Below are 19361 nucleotides of genomic sequence, written 5' to 3' on the forward strand. Positions count from 1 at the left end.
GAGGAACTCAGAGAGAGAGAGTTAAACATAGATACACATACAGACACAAATCAACAAGCGCAGGCAGATATATGCAGACATAGACTTGGACATACAAAGACACATGGAACCATAGAGTTGTACAGGAGGTTTGAAAACAGACCTATCAGCTCAGACACTCAATGCTAACGATAATCTCAAACTAAACTAGTCCCACGTTCCTGCGCTTGGACCATAATTTTCCAAACCTTCTCTTATTGTTGTACTTAATAAAATGTCTTTTAAACATTTTAACTTTACCCACATCTATCACTTCTGAGGACGTTCATGCCATACACGAACCAACTGATATATGAGCACAATGCACTTCATAGATCCTGATCAGATACACACAAGAACTCTGTGGGAAGCTTGGGAGTGATTGTTAGAAATCTTGATGAGATGTTCTTATTATCAATAGATACAAGTGAGTTGCTGGAAGACATGAGGCTGACTAACGTGGTGCCATTATTAATCAAACTGGCAAGGAAAAGCCAAAAAACAATAGACCAGTGAACCTGACATCGGTGTTGGGCAAGTTGTTGGAGAGAATCCTAACGACAGGATTTGCATGTATTTGGAAAGGCAAGGCCTGATAAGGGAAAGTCAACATGGCTTTGTGCATGAGCGATCTTGTCTCACGAACTTGATTACTTTCTTCTTGTTGTATCTGTTTGTGTGTGTGTGTATGAATCTGTGTGTGTGTGTGTGTGTGTGCGTGCCTGTGTGGTGGTTTGTATACAGGCACACACAGACACACACAAACAGACATGCTGAAACAGTCACATACACGCCCACAATCCCCACATATGCTAACTCGGGCACACACAAACAGATATATACATTCAAACAGACACACACGAACACAGATGCTGATACTCGCTGATACATACTTGTTCAAGTCTGTGTCTGCATATTTCTGACTGCGCTTGTTGATTTGTGTCTATATGTGTATCTATGTTTATCTCGCTCTCTCTCTGTGAGTTCCTCTATTAGTGTGTGCATGTATGTTTGCATCTATGTGCAGTGGGAACTGTTTTGTTTTGGGGTGAATTATTGAATGGGGTTTAAAGCCTCCCATTCTCCCTCTCCCTCTCCCTCTGTCTCTTTCTCTTTTGCTGAAAGTGATATAATGCCATGCTTTGCTGGTGTGTTTTAGGACTTTTCAATCCATTCTTACATGCAAGATTATTTGTAAGGTTAAGTCACGACACATTGCTTTTTAAAGAAAACATTGATGAGGGCAGAACAGTGGAGGTGATCTATATTTACTTCAGTGAGGTATTCGACAAGGTTCCCCCATGAAAGACGTTAGCACGGTGAGATCTCATAGAATACAAGAAGAACTAGCCATTTGGAAACAGAACTGGCTCAAAGGTAGATGTCAGAGGGTGGTAGTGGAGTGTTGTTTTTCAGACTGGAGGCCCGTGACCAGAGGAGTGCTACAAAGATTGGTGCTGGGTCCACTACTGTTCATCAATTGCATAAATGATTTGGATGTGACCACCAGAAGTAAGGTTAGCAAGTTCATATTTGCCACCAAAATTGAAGGTGCAGTGGATAGAGAATATGATCATCTTAGAGTATAACGGAATATTGATCAGATGGACCAATGGGCTCACGAGTTACAGATGGAGTTTAATTTAGATAAATATGAAGTTCTGCATTTAGGAAAGGAAAATCAAGATTTGTACTTAATGTTAAGTCCCTGAGGAGTGTTGCTAAACAAAGAGGCCTTGGAGTGCAGGTTCATAATACTTTGAAAGTGGAGTCTCAGTTACACAGGATAGTGAAGAAAGTGTTTGATATTGTTGTGGTTCTATTCGCCGAGCTGGGAATTTGTGTTGCAGACGTTTCGTCCCCTGTCTAGGTGACATCCTCAGTGCTAGGGAACCTCCTGTGAAGTGCTTCTGTGATCTTTCCTCCGGCATTTTTAGTGGTTTGAATCTGCCACTTACGGTTGTCAGTTCCAGCTGTCCGTTGCAGTGGCTGATATATTGGGTCCAGGTCAATGTGCTTGTTGATTGAGTGTGTGGACGAGTGCCATGCCTCTAGGAATTCCCTTGCTGTTCTCTGTTTCGCTTGTCCAATAATAGTAGGATTGTTCCAGTCGAACCCATGTTGCTTGTCATCTGCATGTGGTGCTACTAAGGATAGCTGGTCGTTTCGTTTCGTGGCTAGTTGGTGGTCATGGATACGGATCATTAGCTGTCTTCCTGTTTGACCTATGTAGTGTTTTGTGCAGTCCTTGCATGGGACTTTGTACACTACATAGTAGCCACACACGCAGATGACAAGCAACATGAGTTCGACTGGGACAACACTACTATTATAGGAGAGGCCAAACAGAGAACAGCCAGGGAATTCCGAGAGGCATGGCACTCGTCCACACACTCGATCAACAAGCACATCGACCTGGACCCAATATACCGGCCACTGCAAAGGACAGCTCGAACTGACAACCGGAAGAGGCAGATTCAAACCACTACAAATGCTGGAGGAAAGATCACAGAAGCGCTTCACAGGAGGCTCCCAAGCACTGGGGATGTCACCTAGACAGGGGAAGAAACGTCTGCAACACAAATTCCCAGCTCGGTGAACAGAACCACAACAACGAGCACCCGAGCTACAAATCTCACAAACTTTGAGGTGTTTGATATGCTTGTCGTTGTTGGACAGTGCATTGAATGTAGGAGTTGGAAGGTCATATTGCAGCTGTACAGGACATTGGTTAGGCCAGCATCGAATACTTCGTGCAATTCTGGTCCCGTTCTTCGAGGAAAGATGTGTGAATGCAGAAAAGATTTACAAATATATTGCCAGGGTTGGATGTTTTGAGAGTTATGGAGAGGCTTAATATGCCGGGATTATTTTCCCTGCAGCATCAGCAGTTGAATTGTGATCATAGAGGTTTATATACTCACAAGGTGAATGGGTAGTGTCAATAGCCAAGGTCTTTTCCCCAGGGTAGCATTTCCAAAGCTAGAGGACATAGGTTCAATTACAGAGGGGCAAGACTTAAAAGGGATCTGAGGGGCAACGCTTTCAAAGAGAGTGTGCTTTATATGTAACGAGCTGCCAGAGGGAGTTGTGCAGGCTGGGACAATTACAACATTTAAAAGCCATCTGGACGGGCACGTGAATAGGAAATGTTTTGGGGGATATAGGCCAAATGCTGGCAAATGGAACTGTACTACGGTAGAGCTGGGTAGCTCGATGACACTTTGTCTTCTGTAAACCTTTCTCTTGTCACCTTCAAATTACCCCTAGTCTTGAAATCCACCACTGTAAGGAAAGGACACTTCCATTCAACATTATGTATACCCCCAAATGATTTATAAACCTCTATAAGGTTGATAATGCCTCAACCTTCGACGTTGCAGTGGCAAAGGTCCCAATTCATCGAGCCTGGCCTTAAACACTCCATTCCCAACAACAGACTGACAAATCCTTTCTGAACACTCTCTAGTTTAATAATATCCTCAATGTAACGGGTTGACCATAACTACACAGTACTTCAGGAGAGACCTCACGAATGTTCAGTGCAACCCGAAGATAATGTTCCAGCTCCTGTACTCAAAGGTCTGAGCAATGAAGCATAGCAAACCAAACGCCTTCATAACCACCGTGCCTACACATGGTGCAAACGTTAAAAAAGGAACTCTAGATCTCTCTGTTCGACAATACTACCAATGGACCAACATTTAATTGTAGGTGTCGTCTCCTTATTTCTTTTCTCAAATTATAATACATTGTATTTATTGAAAGTAAACTCCACCTGCCACTCCTCAGTCCAGTGACTGATAGTACTGGGAAGAAAGGCTGGACAGTAATGAGCTGCCTTGGATTCCTTCGTGGTTTTAAGAAGAGAGCAGCCGCACGTTCGAAGCAGGAAAGAGTGATTGGTGTTTCTGATCCAGAAAGTATGCTCTTTCTTCATCTCTGGTGTTCAGTAATAAATATCTATTCCAGATCCTTTATAGTGCAGAGTGTGTCTGCAGGATGCTTTCTCCCTCATATTGCAGATATCAGATAATAGCCATTTAAGGTGGAAACCATAGCCAAGCAATTAACGATCTTCACAGTTTATCTCGAAGGCAGAGCACATAAACTCAACATTCTAGAGTTGAAGTAAGAACGTTTCACCTGTTTAACAATGTAATTCATTTAACTGTGTGAGTCAGTAAAGTGAACCAAATTTTAATGAATCCACACCGAGCTGAAAGCTGACAATTAAAATGTGACCCAAAATCTGGGCATGGTTTAAGACTTGTATAGTGAGTAACGCCCATGCCTCTGAGCCAGAGCTCAGGGTCAGACTCCAATACATGAACTTGCGTGGTAGTGTCTCTCACTCTGGAACAGAATGTCTGGATTCAAGACCTGCCTGTCACGGAAGTATGTCATAGTATTTCAGAAGTGTCTGATGAACAAACACAAAGAAGAATAATGTTGCAGCTTCAGGGATTGTTGCCAAATGGTGGTAGAATGTCTACCTCTGAGCCCAAAAGTTTAGATTCAAATCCCACAGAGGTGTTTCATAATGTGGCTGAACAAGTTGTTAAAATGATTTTAGAATTGTGATGTGATGAAGAAGGAAGAGGAGTCAGTATTGAATTTCAAAATTTATGTCCAGGTTTACTGAAAACACAGCCATCCGTGTTGCCTTGAGTCAAACTTGCACATTCCAGAGGTTCATAAAATCATGAAGACGATGGATAAGGTGAATATTCAGAGTCTTTGCCCCAGTGTAGGGAAGTCCAAAGCTAGGGGACATAGACTTAAGGTGAGATGGACAAGATATAAAAGGGACGCAAGAGGACCATTTTCATACAGAAGATGGTATATGTATGCAACGAGCTGCCAGACGAAGTGGTGGAAGATGGTACAATTGCAACATTTAAAATGCATCTGGATGGGGACATGAATTGGAAGGGTCAAGAGGGATATGGTACAAATGCTGGAAAATGAAATTAAGTTAACTTACGACATCTGGTTGGCACGAATGTGTTTGACCAGAGCATCCGTTTCTGTGCTGTACATTTCTATGATTAATTGACTAATTAAACATGATCTCGTTGTAATCTTTTGTAATCTCCTTCACCTTCCACTATATAACCAATCTTGTTGTCATCTGTAAATTTACTCACCATACTTTGTATAATTCTCATCTAAATAATTGATATAAATGACAAACTAAAGTGGATCCAGCAGCAATCCCTTTGGAAGGGTACTGGCCACAGGCCTCCAGTCCAAAAGTCAACTTCCCTCCACCACACTTTGCCTCCTGCCAATAAGCTGAAACACACACATGCATACAGACATAGAGCACAGACACAGTTCTGTCTTTAAGACAGAGATAGATATATTCTGATTGATCAGTGGATCAAGATAACAGTGAGAAGGGGGGATAAATTTGTTGAGAAACATATCAGCCCTTATTGAACGGCAGAAGAGACTTGTTGACCCAAACAGTCTAGTTCTTCACCAATTTCATACGCTCTATAGTTTACGCTATCTGAAATGTCTAACCAAGGGAGCAGTGGAGTCTGGGTTTGATAAATACTTCACTGAATGTAGCCAATGGGAATGTGGGATAGATTTGAGGGGCTGAATGGTCTATGTCTTTCCGATTAGTTGTGCCCTCATTTTTTAAAAAAAAGGGAAGCGGACTTGCTGTGAGGTCCATACACTTTTACATTTAAATGTTTCCCCGTTTAAGATTGAGATAAGGATGTTCCTATATTCTTAGAGTTGTACTGTCTTTGGTATTGTCATCCCCAGGGAACAGTGAAGACTAGGCCATAGAGTCCTAGAGTCCTAGAGATGTTCAGCATGGAAACAGACATTTCGGTCTAACTACATACTGACCACATATCCCAACCCAAACTAGTCCCACATGTCATATCGCTCCAAAGCCCTCCTATTCATATACCCATGCAGATGCCTTTCAAATGTTGCAGTTGTACCAGCTTCCACCACTAACTCTCGTGAATCATTCCATACACGTACCACCCTCTGCATGAAAACGTTGCCTGTTAGGTCTCTTTTATATATTTCTCTTCTCACCCTAAACCTATGCCGTTTAGTTCTGGACTCCCTTACGACAGGAAAAAATATCGTTGGCTGGAAAAGCGCAGCAGGTCAGGCAGCATCCAAGGAGCAGGCGAATCGACGTTTTGGGCATAAGCGCTTCTTCAGCAATGAGGAGGGTGTGCCAAGCAGGCTAAGATAAAAGGTAGAGAGGAGGGACTTGGGGGAGGGGCGGTGGGAATGCGATAGGTGGAAGGAGGTTAAGGTGAGGGTGATAGGCCGGAGAGGGGTGGAGGCGGATGGGCCGGGAAGACGATTGCAGGTCAAGAAGGCCTTGCTGAGTCCGAGTTTTGGGACTGAGAAAAGATGGGGGAGGGGAAATGAGAAAACTGAAAAAACGAGCATTCATCCCTTGTTGTTAGAAGGTTCCTAGGTGGAAGATGAGGCGCTCTTCCTCCAGGTGCCGTGTTGCCATGTTCTGGCAATGGATGAGGCCAAGGACCTGCAAGCCCTTGGTGGAGTGGAAGGGGGAGTTAAAGTGTTCAGCGGTTAGGTTGGTTGGTGCGGGTACCCCAGATATGTTCTCTGAAACGTTACACAAGTAGGCGGCCTGTCTCCCCAATATATAGGAGGCCACATCGGGTGCAGCAGATGAAGTAAATGATGTGTGTGGAGGTGCAGGTTAATTTGTGACGGATATGGAAGGATCTCTTGGGGCCTTGGAGGGAAACGAGGGGGGAGGTATGGGCGCAAGTTTTGCATTTCTTGCAGTAGCAGGGGAAAGTGCCTGGAGTGGATGTTGGGTTGGTGGACAGTGTGGACCTGGCGAGGGAGTCGCGGAGGGAGTGGTCTTTCCGGAACGCTGATAGGGAGAGGAGGGAAATATATCCTTAGTGGTGGGGTCTATTTGGAGGTGGCAGACACGATGAAGGATGATATCCAGTGTCGAGGTATCTTGAGGTTGTTGGTGTGGTAGGTGAGGACCAGTGGGGTTCTGGCCTGGTGGCGATTGGAGGGGCGGAGTTCAAGGGCGGAGGATCACGAAGTGGGGAGATGCAGTGAAGAGCATCGTCAACCACGTCTGAGGGGAAATTGTGGTCTTTGAAGAAGGAGGCCATCTGGGTTGTTCGGTATTGGAATTGGTCCTCCTGGGAGCAGATGCGGCGGAGGTGAAGGAATTAGAAATATGGAATGGCGTTTTTACAGGGCACAGGGTGGGAGGAGGTGTAGTCTAGGGAGCTGTGGGAGTTGGTCGGTTTATCGTAAAATTCTTTGTTGAGTCAGTCGTCCGAGATAAAAATGGACAGGTTTAGGAAGGGGAGGGAGGAGTCTGCGACGGTCCATGTAAATTTGAGTTTGGGGTGGAAGGTGTTAGTAAAGTGAACGAACTGTTCAACCTCCTTGTGGGAGCATGAGGCAGCGCCGATACATTCATCGATGAAGCGGAGGAAAAGGTGGGGGTTAGTGCCAGTTTAGCTGCGGAAGATGGACTCTTCCACATATCTGATGAAGAGGCAGGCATAGCTGGAGCCCATGCGGGAGCCCATGTCTATACCTTTGGTTTGGAGGAAGTGGGAGGATTGGAAAGAGAAGTTGCTCAGAGTGAGAAACGGGTCAGTCAGTCGAAAGAGGGTGTCAGTGTAAGGGAACTGGTTGGTTCAGCGGAAAATGAAGAACAAGAGGGCTTGAGGCCTTCGTGATGGGGGATGGGGGTGTATAGGGACTGGATATCCATGGTGAAGATAAGGCATTGGGGGCTGGAGAAGCGAAACTCATGGAGGAGGTGGAGGGCATGGGTGGTGTCCCGAAGTAGGTGGGGAGTCCATGGACTAAGGGGTACGACACCGTGTCGACGTATGCAGAGATGAGTTCAGTGGGGCAGGAGCTGGCTGAGACAATGGGTCGGCAGGGGCAGTCAGGTTTGTGGATTTTGGGCAGGAGGTAGAAACGGGCGGTGCGGGGTTGTGGGACTATGAGGTTGGAGGTGGTGGATGGGAGATCCCCTGAGGTGATGAGGTTATGCATGGTCTGGGATATGATGGTTCAGTGGTGGGAGGTGGAGTCATGGTCAAGTGGGCAGTAGGAGGAGGTGTCCGCGAGCTGGCGTTCAGCTTCAGCAAAGTGAACATCAGTGCGCCCCCGAGTGACGTCACTCACCTACACAACCACCATGCTGCACGATTCTCCGCCCCCACGCCGGTCTACGCCCCCACGCTCATCTCCGCCCCCACGCTGAACTCCGCCCCCACTCGCAACTCCGCCCCCATGCCTAACCCCACCTTCACGCCGAATACCGCCCCCCACGTCTAATCCCGCCCCCACTCCCAGCTCCAGCCCCACACTAGGCCCTAGCGCCCAATCCTGCCGTATTTTCACCATCCCTCCAGACCTCCCCCTCTCTGAGGATGAAAGATCAGTTCTCAGCAGAGGCCTCATCATCATCCCACTATGCTCTTGGATTAACGAGTTCAACACGCGGCGAGACATCGAACAATTCTTGCGCCGCCTTCCCCTCCATGCCCACTTCTTCAACCAGGGCTCCCGCCCACCCTCTAACGACCCCTTCTCCCGCCTCCAACGCACCCCATCCACCTGGACACCCCGTGCTGGCCTCTTACCTGCCATCGATCTCTTCATAGCCAACAGCAGCTGCAACATTGACCTCCACAACCTGTCCACCCCTCTCACCTACTCCAACCTCTCGCCCTCCCAATGCACAGCCCTCCACTCACTCCGCTCCAACCCCATCCTCACTATTAAACCGGCAGACAAGGGAGGTGCGGTGATAGTTTGGTGCACTGATCTTTAATTTGCTGAGGCTAATCACCAGCTTGCGGACACCTCCTCCTACTTACCCCTTGACCATAAGCCCACCTCCCACCATCAAACCATTATCTCCCAGACCATCCATAAACTCATCACTTCAGGGGATCTCCCATCCACCGCCTCCAACCTCATAGTCTCAGAACCACGCACCATCCATTTCTACCTCCTGCCCAAAATCCACAAACCTGACTGCCCTGGCCGACCCATTGTCTCAGCATGCTCCTGCCACACCGAACTCATCTCTGTATACCTCCACACGGTCCTGTCCCCCTTAGTCCAAGAACACCCCACCTACATTCGGGACACCACCACACTATCCACCTGCTTCATGATTTTCGCTTCTCCAGCCCCCAACTTCTTATTTTCTCCATGGACATCCAATCCCTGTACACCTCCATCCCCCATCACGAAGGCCTCAAAAAACTCCGCTTCTTCCTTTAGTGCCGACCCAACCAGTACCCTTCCACTGACACCATCCTTCGACTGACTGAACTGGTCCTCACTCTGAGCAACTTCTCTTTCCAATCCTCCCACTTCCTCCAAACCAAAGGACTAGCCATGGGCACCTGCATGGCCCCCGTCTATATTCCTCTTCATCAGATATGTGGAAGCGTCCATCTTCCGCAGCTGCACTGGCACCAATCTTCACCATTTCCGCAGGTACATCGATGACTGTATCAGCGCTACCACGTGCTCCCACGAGGAAATTGAACAGTTCGTCCACTTTACTTACAACTTCCAGCCCAACCTCAAATGTACCTGGACCGTTGCTGACTCCTCCCTCCCCTTCCTAGACCTCTCCATTTCTATCTCGGATGACTGACTCAACACGGAAGTTTACTATAAACCGACCGACTCCCACAGCTACCTGAACTACACCTCCTCCTACCCTGTCCCCCGGTAAAACGCCATCCCATATTCCCAATTCCTTCGCCTCCGCCGCATCTGCTCCCAGGAGGAGCAATTCCAATACCGAACAGCCCAGATGGCCTCCTTCTTCAAAGACTGCAATTCCCCCTCAGACGTGGTTGACGATGCTCTCCACTGCATCTCCTCCACTTCCCGCTCCTCCGCCCTTGTACCCCGCCCCTCCAATAGCCACCAGGACAGAACCCCACTGGTCCTCATCTACCACCCCAACATCCTTAAGATACATCGTATCATCCTTCATCATTTCCGCCACCTCCAAGTAGACCCCACCACCAAGGACATTTTTCCCTCCCCTCCCCTATCAGCGTTCCCGAAAGACCACTGCCTCCACGACTCCCTCGTCAGGTCCACACCCCCCAACAATCCAACCTCCCCCTGCAACTGCAAGAAATGCAAAACCTGCGGCCACACCTCCCCCCTCACTTCCCTCCAAGGCCCCAAGGGATCCTTCCATATCCATTACAAATTCATCTGCACCTCCACACACATCATTGACTGCATCCTCTGCACCCAATGTGGCCTCCTCTATATTAGTGAGACAGGCCGCCTACTTGCGGAAAGTTTCAGAGAACACATCTGGGACAGCCGCACCAACCAATCCAACCGCCCCGTGTCTGAACACTTTTATTCACCTCCCACTCCACCAAGGGCTTGCAGGTCTTGGCCTCCTCCATCGGTAGACCATGGCAACAAGATGACTGGAGGAAGAACGCCTCATCTTCCGCCTAGGACCCTTCCAACCACAAGGGATGAATGCTGATTTTTCCAGTTTTCTCATTTCCCCTCCCCCACGTTTTCTCTGTCCATATCCTGGGACTCAGCACCGCCTTCTTGATCTGCAATCTTCTTCCCGGACCATCCGCCCCCACCCCCTCTCCGGCCTATCACCCTCACCTTAACCTCCTTCCAAATATCGCATTCCCAACGCCACTCCCCCAAGACCTTCCTTTTATCTTAGCCTGCTTGGCACAACCTCCTCATTCTGAAGAAGGGCTTATGCCCAAATGTCGATTCCCCTGCTCCTTGAATGCTGCCTGACCTGCTGCGTTTTTCCAGAAAAAGCATTTTTCATCTCTGATCTCCAGCATCTGCAGTCCTCACTTTCTCCTAGGGAAAATATTGTGCCTATTTACCCTATACATGCCTCTCATGATTGGTTATGTTGTTAGGGGATGCATGTTCATCAGGCTAAAAGGAACTCTGCCCCCTTCTCAGTGTCTGAAGGTGAAAATTGAGTGCATGACTGACATTGCAGATGGTTCTATAGTTTCATCAGATAGGCAGCGATCCCCCCAAATGTTAGTCTATATTCTGTGCTCATGTTTTATAATCTCAGGGATCAGGATCATTGACAGTACGAACACCACCTGATCATCTGACAACAACTGGCCCGAATAGATGATCGCTGAGATCAGAAACAAATCGACAATCAGCTACACAGTATAGCTGGAGGCCATGCAACGCTTCAAGGCTATTAAACAGTAAGAGGAGAGCCCTGGTCCGCTACAAGGAAATACAGAGTCGAGATAATTACTTCTTTTGAGGTTGGAAAGCTGTCCCTAGTGGAAATCCTCAGGAATCAGTGTGAGGCCATCAACAGTTTACAATCTAGGTTAATGATTTGGAAGGGTCTGAAAAATCGGAGCTCAGTTTGCTCACACACCAGGATAGTCATTCAACAAGAATTCATGTGGAGACAGAACGTCTGCAATGGAATACAGACAGGAGAGGGCAGTGAGTAAATCTTCGCCAAAAAAAAAACAGTACAATTGTGTGTGATGAGAAATTTGTGTTTTGGAGGAAGCATAAAACAACCATAAATTATATAACTGGAGGCAGAATGAAGAAATCCGTGCTACAAAGGGATTCGTGTGTTCTTCTCCATAAATCACATGCAGTTAGTCTGTACAGACAGCACGTGATTTGAAAATTAAATGAAATGACACTTTTTCTTGCAAAGAGAATTGGGGCTGATCTGAAGGATGTTTTACTGCATCTGTACAGGCCGTTGCTGAGAACACATCTGACGTACTGTGCATGGTTGTAATTCCAATGAAGTGAAAAACAAATTGCTTTTGAAATGTTTCAAATGTGCTTCGCCTTACTCGTACTTGCAATTAAGGCATTATGTTATGAACGATTCGAAGTTTAGTCTTGAGAATGAGAAATGTTCTTATTGACCACACAAGATTTTGATCTGGTGAAGACCTGATGAATATTTTATCTGCTGTGGGAGAACAAGACTGGGGACCGAATTTAAGAATAAAATGCATTCATTAAAATGCAGATATTGTGAAGATACTACAAGTTGTATTATAAAAATATACGGGAACATATATTCACATCTTCGAAACTAGTGGCGTTATTTGTTCCAAAAGAAATGGCTGGGTGTCCAACAGCAGCAGTGATGTACCTACATGGAGTAGGGAATGTGATGGAGTCGTACAGTTCAGACACTGTTCAAACAGACTTCATTTGGTCCAGTTTGAGGCTGGATAACGGTATTGTGTGAGTCAACTCAGAGAGGGAGGAAATGCATCGTTTCTGAGAAGGAACAGCCTGTTGATACCTCTCTCTCTGTTCCTCTTCCCAGCAATGTGTGTGAGCTGAAAACTTCTTAGTCGTCTTTACCACTCATGGAGGATTCCTGTCGAGGATTGATTCGAATCGCCCCACTGCCTGAAGTAAAGGCAATCCAACTAAATCCACCTGCTCCAGGAAGTTATCCCATTACCAGTAGCTTGTGAGAGCAGAGTAGCTTCATAAGCTGAATGATGTTTGGAACTATCACTAATGTTTCCTTTCGTCGTGAGTTCAATTAATATTTGGGCACAGTTCATTCAAGTTAACGTTCTGCAGAGATTATATTTTTCAGTTTGTCATCAAACGTGTGCATGTGTCAGTATTTTTAGAGAGGGAAACATCAGCGCACAGATTTGCAATAGTCAAACAATTTGTCATTCATCTTTCCATCCTAGTATGAGTAACGTTGTTTCGGTCATAAACATGTTAATTTTAGCAGATTAAAGAATCCTGCCTGACTTGTTCATAATCCTCACACAGTCTGAGGCCGATAGTATTGATCATATCACCAACCCGGTTACATTAACATTTGCAATGGCCAGCGGAAGCGTGGGACGAGGAAATGGAAGAGTGACCTGACGTCATTGGTGGCCAGATTGTTAGAGAGCATTGAGAGGGGCAGGATTTACATGTATTTGCAAATCCAACAACTGATGAAGGATAGTCAACATGGTTTTGTGCATGGGGAATCATTTCTAACAAAGTTGATTGCATTTTGTGAAGAGGTGGCAAAGAAGATTGATGATGGCAGTATGATAGACGCTGTCCACATAAATTCAGCAAGGCATTCGACAGAATCCCACATGGCAGACAAGTTAGTAAGCTAAGGTCATAAATAGATCCAGGATAAGCTAGCCAATTGACGACAAAATTAGAGTGAAGGTAGGAGACAGAGGGTGGCAAAGGACTGTTTTTCAGACTGGAGGTATATGACCAGTGATGTGCCACAAGGAGCCGTACTGAATCCACTGCTTTTCATTATTTTTATAAATAATTTGAATGTGAATATTTGCCTGTTTATTATGTTTACACATGACATTAAAATTGGAGGTGCAATGGCCAGCAAATTTTACCTCAGAGTACTATGAGACCTTGATCAGATGGGTCAGATGCATTGAATTTGGTAAGGTAAAATAGGGCAAGACATATACAATTAATGGTGAGGTCATGGGGAGAGTTCTTGAACAAAAGGCTCCATGATTATAGATCCCTGAAAGTGAAGTTGCAGGTAGACAGGGTGGTGAAGGTGGGGTTTGGCATGCTTGCCTTTATTGATCAGTGCATTGAGTATGCGAGTTGGGAGATTATGTTGCGACTGGGCAGTATGTTGCTGAGGCCAGATTAAGAATACGGTGTTTAATTCAGTTCGCTCTCCTACAGGAAGGATGTTGTTAAACTTGATAGTGCGCAGAAACGATGTACAAGGATATTGCTGGGCATGGAGGGATGAGGCTACAGGGAGAGGTGAGACAGACTGGGGCTTGTCTACTCTGGAGCATCGGAGACTGAGGCATGACATTATAGAGGTTTATAAAATCATGAGGAACATGGATAATCTGAATTGCCAAGGTATTTTTTTCCCACGTTAGGGGAGTCCAAAGCTATAGGACAAAGGTTTTAGGTGAGAGGAGAAAGATAGTAAAGGGTCAATGTTTTCATGCAGGTTGTGTCGTTTGTATGGAATGAGCTGTCAGAGAAAGTGATGGAGGCTGGTGCAGTGACAACATTTAAAAGGCATCTGGATATGCTTATTAATAGGAAGGATTTAGAGGAATATGGGCCTAATGCTGGCAAGTAGGACTGCATCAGATTGGGATATCTGAGTTATGTGGACAGGTCTCCGTGCTGCATATCACTGTAAGGGAGATGAGGAGAAATTCTAAAAGGACCTTTGAGTGGGAATTCTCTTCTCCAGAGGTATGTGGTGCTTCTTTGTTCACATTTATCCAAAGCTGAGTTAGTTAAATATTTGACAGCGAAGTGAGTTACAGATGATGGGATACAGACAGGAAAGTGGGGCTGAGACCACAACCTGATCAGCCACAACCGTAGTGCCTAGTGGAGAAGGTTCGTCGTGTCTAACGATCTAACCCTGCTCCTGTTCTGATGTTCCTTCACACCCACCAACTTCCTAGACAGATGCAGTTGGAGGCCACTTACTGCTATAGCTCCCCTGACTCTCTGGAATAGAGAATTCCTGATATTCACTACCCTCTTTTTGAAGAAATCACTACCTGCTCCTACATGATGACCTATTAATATGAGCAACAGGGGTGAATACAAGGACTTAGCAAAGAGCGACTAGCCCTTAGATCAAGGCAGTTTTTAACATCAAGGATCCTGAGCAAAGTTGCACTTCATCAGAATCCATTGCCAACTCTCCAGTGTTTGGTGTCATCCACAGCACAATGGAAAATGTTTATCATCGGTGGGCAGCAATCATCTCAGCCGTGGGACATCTCTGCTGGAGATCCTCAGGGTAGCTACCTCAGCCCAGGCATCCCCAGTTTGTCAGCAGGGAATCCCTGCTGTGAAGAAGCAGGCCATTAATCCCATTGAGCCCACATCAATCAGAAGTGGGGATATTTACTGTATGTTACACAATGCTCAGAAAACCTCGTCATCCTTGACCTCCTGATGCAGTCTGTGTCAGCGTGTAACAAGACTTAGACTACCTTCAAACCTGTGCTGTTAAACTGTCGGTAACATTCATGGAACAGCGCTTGTCATTTCCTAAGTAAACGGAGGAGTTCACTCAGTACCTGAATCTGGCTTCACAGAAATATGGGAAAGTAATTCGGCCTATCAAAACTACTGGACAAGAAGAGGGATAGCCCATTCATACCCTCCTGACTTTACACAGGAAGACAAAGAGTCTGCTCACTCCCATACATGACTTACACGGGATCAGCAAGTGACCATTTCGCACCTAGAGACGCTTACAAAGGAACAGGAAGAGGCCATTCAGCTTCTCAAGACACTAACACAGGAAAAGGAAAGTGTCAGAGATGCTTCAGCATAACAAACAAATGGAGCAGGAACTGTACAGATGGACTGTTCCATAATATTCCTCATGGCTTCATTACTCGTAGTGCATCAGGGTTATGTTAGCATGCCTTTCTGGCAATGGGAATGAAGCTTTTTTTTAACCAGTCTCAAAGGCTTCTTCCATCGCTGAGAGAGCAGACCTATGTTCTCTCTGGAATTCAGAAGATGGTGGGGCATGACTAACTGTTTCAGAAGAAGGTATTGCGGCTGCTGACAGGATTATGGACAGTGTAACGTTGAGTGGAGGGTCACGCAGTAACTGCGTATTACAGTGTTCAGAGTTCATTCGGAGCCTGTACCTCTCTGTTAATTGAAATGAGGTCTATGCACTGGCACGTAAACTATTGGGAATTGAGCATCCTATGGAAAGTACGAAATTTCTCATCTTATTATTGGCTGCTTGGGACGAAATGACTGTCTGCCCATAACCGTCAAGTTTCAACTTCGTATTCTCTCACAGTGCTACAGGTTAACTACATAGTTACCGCTCTCTCTCCTGATGATAGCATCATGCCAGGATCATTATTTATGAAGTAGACTCAGTCTGTACATAATACCCCAAATGCTCTTTCAACAAAACACTACCATTGAGTGAGGTATATTTGCTGTGGTACATCAAATACTTTGCATGTAAAACCAGATATCATTTCCAGTTATAATTACTTACTGTCCAATCTGAATTCTGTTAGTGACTTATAACCAAGGGCATCCAGGTCCTTTTCAACAACAGAACTTCCCAACCTCTCACCATTTAATGAACTTAAAAGAGAACCATTATATTAGTTGTTCCCATTCAATCATGTTATACCTTGCGAATAGCTATTGCCCAAGCACTGATCCTTCTGATACCCCACAAGCCTTCCACCCAAAGAAAAACACTAGTCTCTTCATTTTGCCCATTTTCCAATTTTGGATCCATTCTGTGTGATCCACCCCTACCTACCCATGGACTCTAACATTCCCCACTCACCAGTATTCAACAGTGTCAAATGTTTTCTGAAAATTCAAATCCTCTACTTCCACTTTTTGTCACCTTTCGATGTCACAATGGACAATCTGCACAAACAGCGGCAGGTTTATCAAAGATCATTTCCCTTTTCTGAATCTAGGCTGACTCTGCCAAATCATATCATTATTTTCCAAGTGTCTAGTTGTCACATTCCTTTAAAAAAAGTTACAATGTTTTTCTCACAACTGACATCAAGCTATTTAGTTTTCTGTTTGCCCTCTCCGTCCTACTTTAAATGGCTAGGTTTACAATTGCTGATTTACAGTCTGCAGGATTCTTTCCAGAATCTCACCAGCTTTGACGAATAGCCAGTAATTCTTTCACTAGCTCTGTTGCCACCTCCTCAATATTCGGGGATGTAGCTCATCAGTTCCAGCAACATACCAATTTTCAATTGGATTAGGTTTTCAAAGACATACTCTTCATTAATTCAAATTTTGTACAGCCCCTCATTTCCACCAGCGCCCCCTTTCCCTTGTATTTCTGAAAGTTACTTTCTGCACCTTCTTCTGTGGAGACAGACCAATGTAATCCCCTCAGCAGTCAGGTGGCTTCTATCAGCTAGTGATATATTGGAGGACTGCACTCCAGATACGTTATTCACTCCTGCCTGGAAAGTTCCAGACTCAATCACATACACTTCTTGGTGATGGATATGTCACCCACTCTGCCTGGAAAGTTCCAGAATCAATCCATTTCACTTCATGGTGAGTGCCAGCACAGTCCTGTCCCTGCTGTGAGTTTGAAGGAGGGGACACAGCTCAGTGACCACATCATTTTTGAAAGACGCCGGTTTCACATTTTACACGAGAATGCATCCAGCTTAGACAAATGTTCCTGGAAATTCCTGGGAGGATCATGCAGTGCCCTGCCACTCCCTGTGGACAGAGCTTCCCTTCTATGTAGCCACGACTCCAAGTGTTTACCATGGACCCAGAACACTCTGAAAATGCAGTGCTCATATCTCGTCCAGAGTGGGCTCTCTCTGAATGGAAGCAGCATCTGATAGCACAAATCCATGAAAAGCGTCCACAGAACGTCTCTTTACTCTGTAATTACTGGAACAAGTAAAATCCCCACACATAAGGTGCACCCATTCAGTGTTGAAAATGTTTCTGTTCTTAGCAGAAAAATAAACAGTTATATCTCTGCATAGCCCTCCAGTTATAGTTCCCTTCTCCAAAAATTATAAGTTGACAATATGTCATTCTGCTTCTTTGTATCTCAGCAACAATAAGGGCGGCACCAGTCTTGCCGATGGAGTTGATCATCACACTCACAGGAGAAAGACAGATGGAATAAAACTCAATGTAAACAAGGACACATCTAAATTCACATGATATTCAGGAATATAGGAAAAGGGGAAATTTTAGAATAAGCTCCCATGTTATTTTCCTTCTGGTTCATAATCAGCAGTACCTATGTTTGCTTTTCATTTCTCTCTCTCTCTCTCTTTCTCTCTCTCTCTCTCTCTCTCTCTCTCTCTCTCTCTCTCTCTCTCTCTCTCTCTCTCTCTCTCTCTCTCTCTCTCTCTCTCTCTATCTATCTATCTATCTATCTCTGTCTCTCTCTTTCTGGCTGGGCATTTCTACATCCATTCAACAAACCTTCCCCTCACACATCCGACCATCCCTGTTATAAATAACATTACTTCCCAGTAGCTTTCAGTTGTGAAATAGGATCACTAGATTCGAAAATTTATCTGTGTTTACCTCCTGACAGAGGCTGCCATACTTGCTGAGATTCTCCAACAGTTTCAGACGCTGGAGAATTTTATTTCGGATCTCCATCATCCACAGTTCCTTGGTTTATTTCACCTTTAATTCTGTTGTTTCACGAGATGTCAACGTAACTCGTAAGGGCAACATTTGTCATCCATCACTAATTGCCGTTGACTGCAAGACCATTTGTCAAGACAATATGGAACCAACCTGTTTTTGTCACACTTGGTTTCTTTACCAAAGGCTATCAGTGAAATAATAAAAAAATCCTGATAGTTTATGGTTGCCCGTTTGTAAAATTAGGTTTCTTTCCCATTGTTGCCATTTGAATTTAAGTTGCAGCATTGGTTGTGGTAGAATTTGAAACAATGCCTTGAGAGTCATAACACGGCCAGTGACATTATTATTCTGATATGAGGTCCCTATGATGAAATAAATGGAGAGACAAGTAAAGTTTGTAGTCAAATTAATTGTAACAGGAAGAGTGGTCAGAAAAGAAGTGGGGCCATAAAATCTGAAGTTAACAAGGTGACAGATGATAGCTTATTCAGCAACAACAATGAGGCAGACCTGGAGACTGGGGATATAAATAGTGATGGATGTAGGCAGGGTTGATAATTCAGAGAATATTGAGACATAAAACAGTTCAGGGCAAAAGGATCACTCAAGGGTCTGAACAGTCTTGTTCCTTCTTAAATGTTAATGAGTGAGGATTTGGAAATTGATAAAAATGAAATGGAATTTGTGACTGAAACTGAAGATAACAGGTTATGTATTTATTAAATATAAACAACAGAAATAGCAATAACCTTCACCATTGCTAATAGAATGGACAGAAATACGCTTAGCCGGAACACAAATCATAGCGAGTTTAGGATAGTAACCTGCCTGAATGATCATCAGTATGGCTCGTATCCGCAACTCTAACCATGCCCAATCCTGAGAAAGCAAGCATAGACCCAAGGACAAACTCCTGTCCATTGTTGGAACATTCCAGTCTAATGCTCTTAGATTCTGATCCATTGTTGGAACATTCCGGTCTGTTGTTCTAAGATTATCTCCCTGGAGCTGCTGAGGCCAATCATCTTGAGGATGACACTGCCACTGATACTATGGAATAACAGGTTGAAGGAAGCCCCTTAATAATAGAAGAGGGAAACCCTCCAATGATGCACTTAGTATCCATGGAGATT

This window comes from Chiloscyllium punctatum, chromosome 33, assembly GCF_047496795.1.
Source record: "Chiloscyllium punctatum isolate Juve2018m chromosome 33, sChiPun1.3, whole genome shotgun sequence".
Classification (NCBI taxonomy): Eukaryota; Metazoa; Chordata; class Chondrichthyes; order Orectolobiformes; family Hemiscylliidae; genus Chiloscyllium; species Chiloscyllium punctatum.